Below are 13897 nucleotides of genomic sequence, written 5' to 3'. Positions count from 1 at the left end.
GTTACCGTCGATATTTCATCGGCGTAAGGTCGGTAATTGTCGGACGTAATTTCCGGCCGAATCGTGTATGTTAATTTGACGAAGTGGCCGAGCGAAATGCACGCCCGAAAGAGAACTACAGGTGCGCGCCGCGATGACCGGAATCGAACTGTCCTCGTTCCATCGATCACATTTCGCCCTATACCTATCTATCTTCTGTACGAAATTCTTGTTTTCTTTTTCAGAAAGTAAAGTTTTTTTTTGGAAATACAGACCAACAAATAGCTCGTATAAAAAGACTGACAAATGGATGTAACTTCTGATTGCAGAAAAAGCTTAAAATTTGTACAAATCTTTAAAATGCAAATCTTTTGTATCGAACTGTTCCAATTCCAATGAACATAATTTTTTCGCTTCTACCGTCCTTTTATAATTCTTGTGTACTTTTAGAGAAGAAAGTAGTGGGAGAACATAGAGTAATAAGTTTCTCGTATAGAATAATGAAAATTACAGGTGGATACAATTGTTCATTGCAAACTGCAAGACAGTTAATTAGATTAATCTAGGTCAATTCATCACAATTCTCTTGTTTTTATCATTCGTTAAAAATTATAGATCTTCATAGTAAAAAATCGGAAGTAGATTAGATTTTTACCCATAACTATGGACGAGATATCTCGCGTATTACCATTTCCTTCATTATGACGTATGACGAACGTATCGCAAGATACCTCGCCAAAAAAGTGACACAGTTTAATTCCTTTCCACGATTTAATTAACAATCACATCCATCAATTGTCCAAAACGCTTCGTAAAACACGTTCTCTCAGGATCATTTGTGTAAACCCTGACTAAATTTTTCAAAAAACATCCTAGGGGAGTATATTCTCCTCTCCATCGCTTCGCGACCTATTATCTGGCTAACAACGAAGAAAAAGGAGGCGGTGTGTTGTTGGCGGAAGACGGAGCAACCGGGGCCGACAAGAAGAGAGAACTCCCGGGATCCTCGATACGTCATTAGCCACGGTGAAGGAGCTTCCATGCGAGCGCTTTCCAAACAATAGATCTGCGGTCTATTTCGAGTTTGGTAGAGGTCCAACCTGAGAGGGAGGTTGCTGCAGGCCACGAAGAGGGAAACGAGAAAGAGAGGGAGGGCGCGACGGAGAAAGGAAGACAGGCGAAAGGGCGTACGTCAGCCGACGTCAGCGTCGCGGCGCCCTAATGGGCGCAGACGCCGGAAGTGATTGGGTTTCTGCTCGACTGACTCGGGAGCACACCCCTCCTCCCTCTCTCATCGTGGAAAACCATGGTTCCGATGGGCGAGAAGAGGGATGAGCGAGAGAGGAGGAACGCGGTGGCAGCTGCAGCCCCTCTTGTTTCGCGTCGCATCTTTCTTGTTCGGTCTCACGCCTGGCCGGCTCCCTGTCCGGAGTCTTATGAATAATAATTATTAAACTCTAACGCTCGACGCAACTCAGCCAGTTGCGAGTGGCCGGTCCGACCGGCACGAAACTCACGCGTAAGTCGACAACGGAGATTTCCGGTTCAATTAGAAGGAATTGGAGAGCTGCACGGTTGGACGTGTGTCGATGGTATGCGCGTGGATACTATTAAATATAACAGATCCGCATATTACATACTTTACTACAGAAAAGAAATTCTTTGAAGAAGTAAAAGATTCTTGAAACAAACTGCTAAGAAAAATCAAAACCTGACACTTTAGAGTAAATGACAATGCACGAAACGCCATGAAAGCTTTCAAGATAAGAAAAATCTAGATGGATTTCAATAACGAATATATCGTGTACTACTGTGACTATTTAATCTTCCTCCGAGTTTCTTCACAAGTACTAAAGAAAGAAATGATAGGGTTGACACCCTCTTAAAACAAACGACAAGTGGACACGAAACACAGATCGTCGATAGAGCACAGTATAGCGTACTTGGAACGGAGAACAGCGAGTGTGTAAACGCGCGGGAGGATCGTAACACCAACTACCCACAAAGTCAAGGCCTCGGCTATCGTTGGATGAAAGAGTATCCCTGCTTGTATAAACTGAGGGCCCCTTTCCAGCCCCCAAATACTCCTAAACGCCTCTGGTTCCCCTTTGGCGGCGTAGGCAGCGTGTCACAGCCAGCTGACTACTCCCGCCAACCCCCGCGTCGCCCTCCTGGCAACCATCCCCGTGGCTGAAATATCGCCCGAACAATGGCGCACAGCCCCTAGTCAAAGAAGAACAGAGGCGGAGAAGAGAGAGAGTTAGAAAAGGGACGGAAGCAGTGGCAACTGCCCAACCTTTTCCCTCTCTTTCTTTCTTTCGTTCTTCGATGTATGGGAGGGGGTTGGAAACCGGCAAAAATATCTTCGCCACCGGAAAACTTAAGCTCACCGCACATAGAACGGACAGGATGAAATTTTACAGTTGAGGTAGCGGCTGGCAAACGGTACTGTCATCCCTCGACCCTCCGGCGGCCTCATCCCTGTGTTGGTTTCGCGAATTGTCCGTTAACTCTTCGTTGGTCAGCGTAGATCTCTTGTTTTCACGAAAATTGTGGAGTTTTAGTTAAGCGTCTGATGTTTCAGGATAGTACGAGTGAAGTCTATCTTTTTATAGAATTCTATAGGCTATGGTTAAATAAATATTACTGAAACTTCTTCTTTAACTGTATTCGTTATTCGGACCTCTAATTTTCTTTTTTAGAAGTTCTTTATTTATGGATTCTTTATTTTTTGAATTTTTTCTAACCTCAAATTTTATTACAAACAACCAACTAAACTTGAAAATTGATTTGCCTTCAACAACTTCTTTATTCTACAGTTACAAGAGCTTCCAATTAAGGGCTGATCTAGTTCACAGCTTGATAACTGCTAACTAAGACGTTTAACAAAATTTTACGATAGACACTAAAAACCTACAATAAAATAAACCATTACATTTATTCCAATAAATTCCAGCACCTCCAGACACATCAGAGGGCATCATCTTGCCGTTGATCGACAGATAGGAAATTAGTTTTTACGATTATTATCGCGATCGAGAAAGCGCGAGAAAAAAGCGAGCGCGATTAAAACGGTTTCGCTAGTATTTTCGCGGGAAAGCATCGCGAGCGGTGATGCACTTTTTACGGGTTTGTTATCGTGGACGATCGTAATGGCCCGGTAAAATTATCGGTTTACGACGCGCAGGATTCACGCCGTGTTCGGCTCGCGACGCGGCAAAGGGAGAGGCATATTGCGTCGTGCTAACCCCCGTGGGATGACAAAACACTTTTCACCGCGCCCTCGTCGCCGCTTTCAGGATTTTAATGCAGTTTTGATTATGAAGCCGAAAGGATGGGGTGGGGGGCATCTCGGTTTCGCGGCGTGAAACAAACCCCCGTCACGCGAGGGGTGAAAAGCGCCCGGCTCTCGCCGCCTCGTCATCGTTCCGGAAACGAATTTGAATTTTTCATGGAACACCGTGCCCTCTCTCTGTCTTTCTACGCGTCGAAGACGCTTTAATAAATGCGTTTAACGAACCCTCCTCGATCGAGTATATCCGAGGGATGGTTTTAGTTTTTCTGGAAATTCGAATTGATGGGAGAATTAAATTCTTCTACTTGAATAAATATTATTTATATTCGAATAGATTGGAATTACTAAGTATTTCCATGAGTATAATGCGACTGTTTCAAAAGTAGAAAGAATTTAGGTATCTACGCCGGAAACATGAATTAAGAAGTGCAAAGAGGGTTGAAATGAAATAATAAATTCGTAAATTGCAATCTTTTACTATTATGAGAATCTTTATACATTTACAGGAAAATGTATAAAAATGTATAGAATACCGTGTTCATTATAATATTGTAATACTCTACTTATTAAAGTACTCACTAGTACACACAAGTACTAGTAAAGCAGTAAAGTACAATAGGAAATTCAACAAATTTCTATTCTTCTATGTTTCTCTTTCTTAATATATATAAATATATTGGAAATGAAAATATAAATTTGCATAAACGTTCGCAATTTATATTGATCATCTTATATGTAAAATAATTTTACTAAGTAATCAACCTCTGAAAAGTGCATAATCCGACATCGTTTGAAGTCAATTGACGAATCGCTGATACTCGATGGCGAGGCTTAAGTTCATCGTTACTTTTTTATACGAGTAGGGAGAGAGGTAAGAACATATGACACGGTTCTGCCATGGAAAAAGATATAAAAGCCAGAGTTACGAGAGGGTGTCTCCCGCATGACCTTCCAGCGCCGTGACGAAATTTAGTACGCTCCAAACGCATACATGAATAATGCTCGAATTTGCTTATACGCCGCGTGGATTCGATTCGTACGGTTTCATGGGCATCTACCGTCGTCGTGAGTATCGAGCGAATCGTCGGCCATTTGCGCGTCGACTTTCGGCAAGAAACGGCACCGTCATCAAAGCGAATTGCGGAAATGAAGTAACTTCCCTTCTTGGATGAATAATCTTCTAGAAGCGAATGCTCAGAATGCGGAAAACCTTCGCAGAGAATGTATTCAAGCAGACTTTACTTTCACAAACAAAATATGTTTCCTGCTTTATTATTAATTTATTCGGCTTCTTTCTGATATGAAAGAAATTTTTCAGGAATAACGTATAAACATACGTATAAAGTATTGTATTTCCCCTGCGTGACGTTCTTCTTCATATACAACACTCGAAAGTCTTGGTACATTTGTCATATTCGTTCCACAATTAGAAAAAAAGATATATCATCCAATTTTGAAGTTTACACATCGATAAAAAAATTACTAAACAATTTTCCAAAAAATGTATCGAATCTAAATAATTTATATTAAATAACAGTAAAAAGCAGAAGCTATCATAAGCGTTCTTTATAGTTAGTGCTTTATACTTCTCATTTACCTCGTACATGTTTTCTATTTTAGTCGTAAGAACCAATATTATCCGGTTGAAAAATTTCCCGACTTTCATCTCATCAAACAAACCCGTACTATCGAGAGTTTCTCAACGGCGGTCGAATTCGTTTCGCGGTGTGGTAGAACAGCGGTGGTAACGATGATTACTGTCGCGCTGGCAACATTTACTCTCCGGCGGCGCTCGCAATTATCGGAGAGCTTCCATTAGTTAACTGCAGTCGATACGCGGCGGTGCACTGGGGTCCTCGCATCAAAACATCATTACTGCACGGACACGAGAACGCGCGATAGTCAGGCCAGCCAGCGAACGAGCTGGTATTGGTAATCAATTTCGCCGCTGTACAGAGAACCGCGGACTAATGCGACGCGAACGGCGAGCTTTCGCATTAGCGAGGCTCGAACAGCCGTCCCCGTGATCATTGCCCATTAGAGAATGAATCGAATCGCCTATCGAGCACCACGGAAGCTTCCCGTTGATTTCCCGAAGAACTGTTTCTTCGAGTGGTTCGATAGATACAAATCTCGTATATGTTTTTCACGTTTCTACAGATTACGATTGGTTGAGACTTAATTCTTCGTAGTTATTTTTAAGGAAGTTATTAGAACTTGCGAAGATAAGAATATTCTTAAGCTTTATAGAAATATTATTATATGTGCTACTTAGAAGATTAATTGATTAGACAACTCCATTTTCTGAAGATTTCCTTAATACTTTCGACCATTCAGAAATTAAACGATTAATGCAGGTACAGTCTACTAATCTAATTTCTGTATAACTCACATCTACTATAAGATTTGTAACCTCAATATGATTTATTTTTGGAGAATTTATCTATAATCGTCATAGTATCTCTATCTCTATCTATATCTATAGTTCTGTATCTAGTGAACACACAGTCAGGTATTTCATTAATACGAAGTTTCATATTCCTTGATAAAGTATTTTCAAAACATAATAAATCAACTAAAGATTGCATTGCCACGTCGATTAAATCCGATTGCAAAAGCTTAGTACTTTGCAGAAAAACTCGAAGCCTCGGGTCACAAAACGCCAACGGGAAAGAAAAACGGAGGTGACGGTGAAAAGATCGTCGAGCCGCCAATATCCAAGCGTTGCGAGCGATAGAGTCATAAAGCAGGCTCATCCACGTCGAATTTTTATGCGGCCATTGGAATCGCATGCCTTTCAGGACAATTTTGTTGCACCGGCGAGAAAGAAGGTGCGTGCGAGCCTAGCACGGAGGACATACCAAGCCGATGGTTGTAAATCCAGACGCTCATAAGCCGGCGATGCCAACCGCTGCATTTACGATCGATAAAATCATTTTATCCGAATATAATGCGCGCTCGATTCGCGCGCCATACCTCTCTGCCTCCACCTCCTCCGACCTTCTTTTCTTCTCGCTCTTTCGACGCTCTTCTTCTTCCAATCCTCTTTTTTCCGTATCTCTTTCTCCCATTCCCCGCCGCCTATCCCTTTTTCTCCTCGTCGCATCTCTTGTTGGCTCTTTTTCGATCGCGATCGCGATTTCATTGTGATGCATTCGAGCGATCGGTTCGCGCCGCCGGGACCCCGAATCCTCGCTTTCTAACTCACACCCTTTGACTCTCGCCTTTTCTCTGTTCCCCATTCGGACAGCACTCGCGATACATAATTCCCGTTCGACAAATTCAATGAGCATTGTAGACCGTGAGCATCCTTCCAGCGTGTAATCGGGTTTCCTGGCGGTGTTGCGGCCAAAATCGCGGCCGTGCCGCCCCCGTGCCTCCACCGAATTTAGGGGTTGGCCCGCGTGGCCACATCGAAAATTTGTATCCAAGCGCCTGCCGCGCCATCCCCGATTTTATCAATACTTTATGATCTGTTTAGCGGCCGATACTCACGCCCACGGATATTGAAAAACTCGCCTCCCTCTGTGCGAGCTAAACGGAATCGATCCACGCTGCTTTTCGCCTTGCTCGCTGGTGTTTAAACTGTGGATACACGTCCGATATACCGTTGACACTCATGTGACTCGCTACTTTCTCACCAGTAGTTTTGTGCTATTTCGTAGATAAATTATAGCTACGTGTACGAAACTCTGGTAATTTTTCCAAAGCAATATTTGTAACGTGTGGACTGCGGATTTTATATGCATACCAGAAGAACAGATTTCTTTTTACTATTTTCTTCATTTTGATGTTACTCGAGCAACTTGTATAGATTCTTAAATATAAGTTCCCTGAAGGTAGATGATAAACCAGGTAAATTTGACAAACCATTAAGTGACGAATCATTTTCGAAATGTTATCATTTTAGAAATGAAAAGACAGGTTTGGTAACACGGAATCGATTATTGATATTTAGGGTTGCTTCGCAAGAAGCTACATCAGGAACTTAATGAAACAAGACTTGAGCCTCTTGCACATTTAAAAGTCACAGATGACAAGTTATTAATATTAACCAATTTCCTCCCTAACAACAGCAAGTTTAATATTAAAACAAGGAAAATTGTACCTATTAGTTCTGTGATATAATTTACTCTATTAAGTGCCTGAAATACTAAAATCGGTAATAGAAATTTTTAACCTACAATTTGTCATTTATTAATTCACTAATATTATTGGTTGCTAGATATCAACGTGAATGAGAAATGTGATATTAATCTACTTCCCGCGAAAACAGTAAAAACAAACAACGCATAAAAGAAATAAAATGAAAAATAAAAATAGTGAAACAAAAAGTGAGGGAACGGTGGCGTAAAAGATGGGAAGGAAAAAATGCGCGGGCCGAATTTCTGGTGGCTCGAGGGGGTTGTGGGGGTCGCGGCGCTGTGCCGGCTGGCTATGAGCGCGCAACGAGCGCGCGCGGCGATCGCGCGTATCGGATACGCGTAGACAGGTTATGTGTGTCAACAAAGCGATTTAACACGCGACGTGTCACTGATAGCTCCCGCCGCTCGTTGCCACTGCAGCCGCACGGCCGCGTCGCATCGACGTGTGCAGCTCGGCTGCGTTTAATCTATGGCCGTGGCGCAACGCTTTTTCGGAAAATTCCGACCTCCGTGGCGAACACCACCCGTCCGCCCCCGACCATCCACCCCCGTGGTTCTGCACCCCTCACCTCCGTGCCGCGGCCCGTGACCGGTTCGGTTCCCTCTCAGCCGCCCCGCCAGTGGAATTTATATAATTGTTTTGCCGGGGTCGCCACTAAATCGTGTTCCGAAGCGCGATAGCGCCGGCGCGTCGTTTCGCGCTGATGTTGATGGGCGGTTCGACGATCCCGCCAATAAAAGGATCCGGAAAAATGTTCGACGTCCGACGCGACTCGCCCGATTTTCGCCGCTCTTCCGCTGACTTTTAACGTACGATCGATTTTCCTGCTTTTACAAACGAACTGAGTTCTATTTTTTTTTTGTTCTTTTTTCTTTTTTAGAGCTGTGTTTCGTTGGTTTTTTTTCGGTTCAGAGGGGATCAGGCTAGTCTCAAGTGATTGAAAAGAGCGTAGCGAGGTTATTGAATGGAATGGAGCCGTTTTTGGTGATGCTGCTTTTAGGGATTTGTAACTGAGGCAGGATTTTGACGTGCTAAATTTGACATCTTGTATTTTTGCTGTAATAGACATTGCACTATATTAAACAGGAAAATTTGGTGATATTTATTTACTGAGATGAGAAGGATGAGACTTGAGATTTCTCGTTGTCACATCTAATTACATATTAATTCACTATAAATTTGCTATCATTGTTATCTACGCGAATAATGGATCAATCACAATATTCCACACTTCATAATCCACGATCTTTATCAACCCCTAAGGGACCTTGTTTATTAAAGAAAAGAAAAAGAAGAATTTTCATAGCCTACAAAATTTTTGAACATCCTATACGAATTCTCTAATATAAATGTAATATAAATTATCAAAATCATCAAAGTGTCCAATTACATCCAAACTAATGTACTTATAATTTTAAGAATACATTCGAAGAGCAGCATCGAAACTCTGGACCATCGTCAATAGAACATCGTGGCAGAGAAACGTCGAGCCAGGTTGTCGCCATTTCAAGCCCTTTGAGGGCAAGCCTGTTCAGTTCGCGGAAGCAAGTTATTGGGTCCACAGCTGTTACAACCCTCCCCCGTTACTGGGTAGTGGATACTCGAACCGATTGTCACCGGCTACCTCGTCGTCGGGGTCAGACTCATCTCGTCGTCGGGTCGAGGGTTGATACCCGGTTGCGCCGCGCCTAACATTCTCTCCCGTCCGTCTACTTTCCTCCCCGTTTCTATATTCCATGTCTGCCCCCTTATAGCCTGATTTTCACCCTATCTGCGTCGTCCCCGACGAAGGCGTCAGCTTGTAACAGTCTCTTAAACTCTCCGGCACCCGAGTCACTATATGTACCAACTGCTGACGCCGTTATAAACTGCTACACCTCCCCCGTCTTCGTGGCATTCCCAGGAATCGCGGGACCAGACGCACCGACTACGCAAATAACGATTAGACGTTTCGCGAGTGCACTTATGCGCTTTTCGTAGGAAGAAATGTATTAGATTCTTAATCTTGAGATTTTTAGTGGTATACTAATTAATCATTTCTCTGTCATCTGTAAAATTGATGAGAAAAGTATTTATCGTTCAAGATGTATGTACGACGCTAACCAGTCGTATTGATCAAAAGAAGAAAAATACTACTTCGTACCACTTCACGTTTCTAACAATTGTCATTCGTAATATTTTTATCTTTCATTTAATAACCAATTGAGTCAATTTCACCAAGCCATTAGACATTCTTTCTGTAATTGCCCCTATAGTCATAATTTTTTCTGAAATAATAGAGAATTGTCCTTGGAAACTTATACTACTTAGTATTTCTTGTAACACTACTGTTACTAGTACTGCAATTTCAATGCAGTTTAACAAAAACTTCTTATTCTTTCTTCTTAGATCTCGGGAAAAAGAATTACGAACTGCACCTGGATTATTATTCCGAGATAGGCTATAAACTTTCACGTACTTTATATGCTAGTGCACAGGACACGATATTTATTGTTAAACGTACCTATCGTAAATTATATTTTATGAAGTTTCTCCGTATGGTCCCTGCACCGATGAACGTTACGACACTCTACAAACTTTCTACTTTACTTCCTTTAACATGCAAGTCTCCAATATTCCCATTTTCCTCTTCTTAGTGTCTCTATTCCCATGTTTTATTCTTTGCATATTTATTACACCAGGACTGAATAGAAAATAATCTTTAAGTACAACAAAATTCTCTCGAAAACTGAAAAGAAACAATGTCTCCATCAAACAAAAGAACCGAAATGAACCACCAAAAGACTTCTACCTCGCTCATTCCATTGATAAGTGAAAGAAATCGAACTAGAAGTTAAGTCGGACCAAGGATTGACTTTCACCACTGGATGCCTCAAATTTAGGGGCACGTGGCGGCAGTAAAGCAAACGCGTCGGTAAGCACGCCGTTTCTGTAGGCAAATGTGGTTGTTTAGGCTTCTAAAACCGCGGCCGTACCATCCGTCCCGGACGGTGGCCCGAGGAAAAAGGTACCCATTATTCCCGATCTCGACGATCTCTGTGTTTCACTCGAATAACTACTTTTTATTCAGATTTCAAGCGAGAGGAAAAAGCCTGTCGGAGAAGGCCTGCCTCGCGGTGGAGAGATAAGGGGTCGTTTAGATTGACCGTTCGTCCTCTGGATGGCCCTAAAGCGTCCCGTTTACCATCTCTGCGCGCCATGAAATCTTTTACCTACATCTCCGCTCGGTCGTGCACGTGGAAGCGTTACGTACATCCAAGACGTTTCTCATTCTGACGTTTGGTCCTTCGCGCGACCGGCTGCATTGCGCGGAGTCGCGCGTATTTTCGCGCGCGTGCCTCGCGGCTCCTTTGCCAGGATTCTGCTCACGACTTTTGATACCGAAAATTCGAGGATCGTGGAGAAATAGGGGAAGAAGAAGCAAACGAAATTTATGGAGGGTGAAGTTGGAGTTTTATATATTTGCCCGCTTGAATCGGTGCTGAGTAAGATTTGTGTGAGGTCTGGAAAACGAGACCGTGAAAAAATGAAGAAATATTCTGATAACGTATAAAGAGAAAGTTTGAATTTGTTTGCTACTGTAACTGGTTATGTGACCAGTAGATTTTTTAAAATAGTTCTCGTAAACCTTGTACTTGAAAACCTGTGAGCTAAATTTCAGAGGAAAGAATATTTAAAAAATACATAGCATATATAATATATAATATATACATAGTATCGATTATGTTCAATCATAAACTTAGCATTGTGCACCTGAAAGTAGTTATGTATTTGTATGAAACTGATTAATCACGTCCTCTTATGATTGTTTCTGATCAACACCTTCCCCTCTCCTTTTCCCGACAAATACTAAATACGCGATGTAATTGTATTACACTTTATATATTCAAAAGCAGATACCTTATTCGAAACTGAACTGCAAAATTCATCAAATTAGTCAATTTACACAGAACTGACAATAGCACAACAATATAGGTACAGTACGTATTCTAAAAATCCCCATCATAAACCTTCCTCTTATCAAAGATAATCACAGCGAAAGGATTATAAATCGCGAAACCAATTAAAACAACGGAAACTAATATCCGCGCTTAAACAAGTTTAAAAACACATAGCGACGAGAAAGAGCCTAAAAGAAAATAAAAGGGGAAAAACGAAGAAGGGAATAGTGAGAAAAGAGAGAAAGGGGATAGGGAGGAGATCGAAATTTTTATCCGCGAGAAATAGAATACGAGAGTGGTTTATGGGTTTACACCGCGGGAGGATTCACGGGGTCCAGCCGGTATTTTTTATATTCCTACGGTCTTTCTCTCGTTTTCTCCGGTTCGTTCTCTTCGCCCCGCCCCCCCCCCACGAACCGCGGCATGGGGGCTCGCCGTGTGCGCGGAATTTGAATCCTCTTGTAATAAAGTCCGGGCTTTATGCGACGTCTGGTACCCCGTGCGCTCGTGCAGCCCGCGCATTTACCTACGAAAAGGTGAAATGTATACAGGTAGGTTCCGCCTATATGGCCTGTGTCGCTGATCAGGTATAAAACGTCGGTGACCGCGTCCCGCTCACGGAACACGTAAATAATACCACGAAATTGTTACCAGTCTCCTTCCTTCTTCTTTCTGCATTTTTTCGCTCGCGTTTCCATTTTATTTCGCCTCGTCTTTGTTATTCGTTTTTTGATTGCCTTGACTTTAGAAAAGTCGAATTTTACTATTGAGATTATTATGAGAAATCGAAGAACTTCGAGTCATTAATCTAGTTTGGAAAATTGAATAACGTGTTTTGAAAAAATAAAAACCAAGATTTGTACTGTATCTAAGTTTGTTGGAAACAGGATATGAATCTTTTTGTCGAACTTCGATATACGACCATAACAGTGGATATTTCTAAGAACGGATAATAGAACTATCAGATTAGAGTGATCAAAATGAACCAATCGTAATTATTCATAGAAATTCTATGAATTTACAACAGAAATTTAGAAATTTCAATATATATGCATAAAAATTTGGTTTTCTCTTTGCATCGCATCTTTCATTTTTATATCTCCAGTACAGGTTTTATACTTTAATGATCAATAGTTCTAGCGTTAATTTCTTGAAAGGTTTTGTCACGTAAATATGCGTACATTTAATTTTCTCCAAACATGTTTCCAAATTACACAAAAATCAACATAATTGCTTTCGAGCATTCAAAATATTTTTCAATATTATACGCCCCGTTAATATTCGCAACTGTGTTTCAAGCAAATACATCTACAGAATCAAGCAATCATTATCTTCCTCTATCCTTAATAAATTCATCCTCTATCCTAAAGACATTAATGTGCCGTTCAAACCCTCAAACACTGCAAAAATGACATCATACTGCCTGCTCTGTGAGGTGAACGACCACTAGTCTTACAAGGAAGAATCGCGATTTTCTCATAAACGTCGTCGCATAAATCATACAAACTCGTACACATGGATCTACATAATCATAGAGGTTTCCCTCGTGAAATTCGTGAAGCTCGTACGCGAAACAGGTGAAATCGTGAGAAACGAAAATATCGGTGTCAGTTTCGGTCACGGTACGAACCGCGACGTTTAAAGTGGCGACGACTCGGTCGAACGAGGGAGAAGCAAGGAAGGAGCGGAGCCAGTGCAGTTCTACGAGTCCTCCGGTAATTTGTAATTCGCAGGTGGGAAGCGGAGAGATGCGAGATACCGGGAAGATTTAGTGGAGAGGAGCACGGCGAACAAACAGACACGCCGTAGCTTGTCCGGCCTTTTTGCAAACGATGTACCGATGTTGTGCGTGACTATAACGAGGCGACATTTAGAATCCGCCGACTAAATTTTTCCACGGCCGTTTTTCCGCGCGACCCTTCGGATCTCGATCCTCCACGATAGCTAGGAAATTCTGCTCCGCCCGTGTTTCATCTTAGACTTCAAATATCGACTTCAAATCTAGTCAATTTATATATTTCATTTAAGAAGAGGAAAATATTTTCGAAAAATTAATTCGTGGAGAATAATTGCAGATCACAAGGGAGGAACGTGATTAAACACGTGCTTGAAATTAGGGATGCAGTTATTTTCAAATTTAATACGCTGTCAATTAATTTCATAATAGTGATATTTCAGATATTGATTACTGTAGCATTGTTACAAAAGCTTCGTGTGTTTGTGGAAAATTAAACATTTTTGAAACGTATATAATATTACCAGAGTACTTGTTGAGATACTTTGTAAATGATACAAATCTCTAGCTAATTTCTATCATTTAGCAACGTCCACAAACATATAAATTTGCATAAGCACTCACGGTCACCTGATCTCTCGTATTTATCAGATCGTTCTTGTTTTATATAGTTATGTCACACTAAAAAATACTCTATTTTCGCGTGACATCAAAAACAAAAACGTATTACGTCTCTCCCATATATTACTGCACCATACCACGCTTTGACCATGGTAAAAATTAAATTCTTCCATTCTCATC

General features: G+C 41.6%; 1 protein-coding gene across 5 annotated transcripts in view; it reads right to left on the bottom strand.

Moving 5' to 3' along the window:
- The window catches only part of hth (Meis homeobox homothorax), a 502527-nt gene that overhangs the window by 34982 nt on the left and 453648 nt on the right, over positions 1-13897 (bottom strand). The gene's annotated exons all lie outside the window — the stretch shown is intronic.

Source organism: Bombus flavifrons, chromosome 13 (genome assembly GCF_040668555.2).
Source record: "Bombus flavifrons isolate JBK064 chromosome 13, iyBomFlav1_principal, whole genome shotgun sequence".
NCBI lineage: Eukaryota > Metazoa > Arthropoda > Insecta > Hymenoptera > Apidae > Bombus > Bombus flavifrons.
The sequence above is the reverse complement of the archived record's forward strand: the minus strand, read 5'-3'. Positions and strand labels throughout refer to the sequence as shown.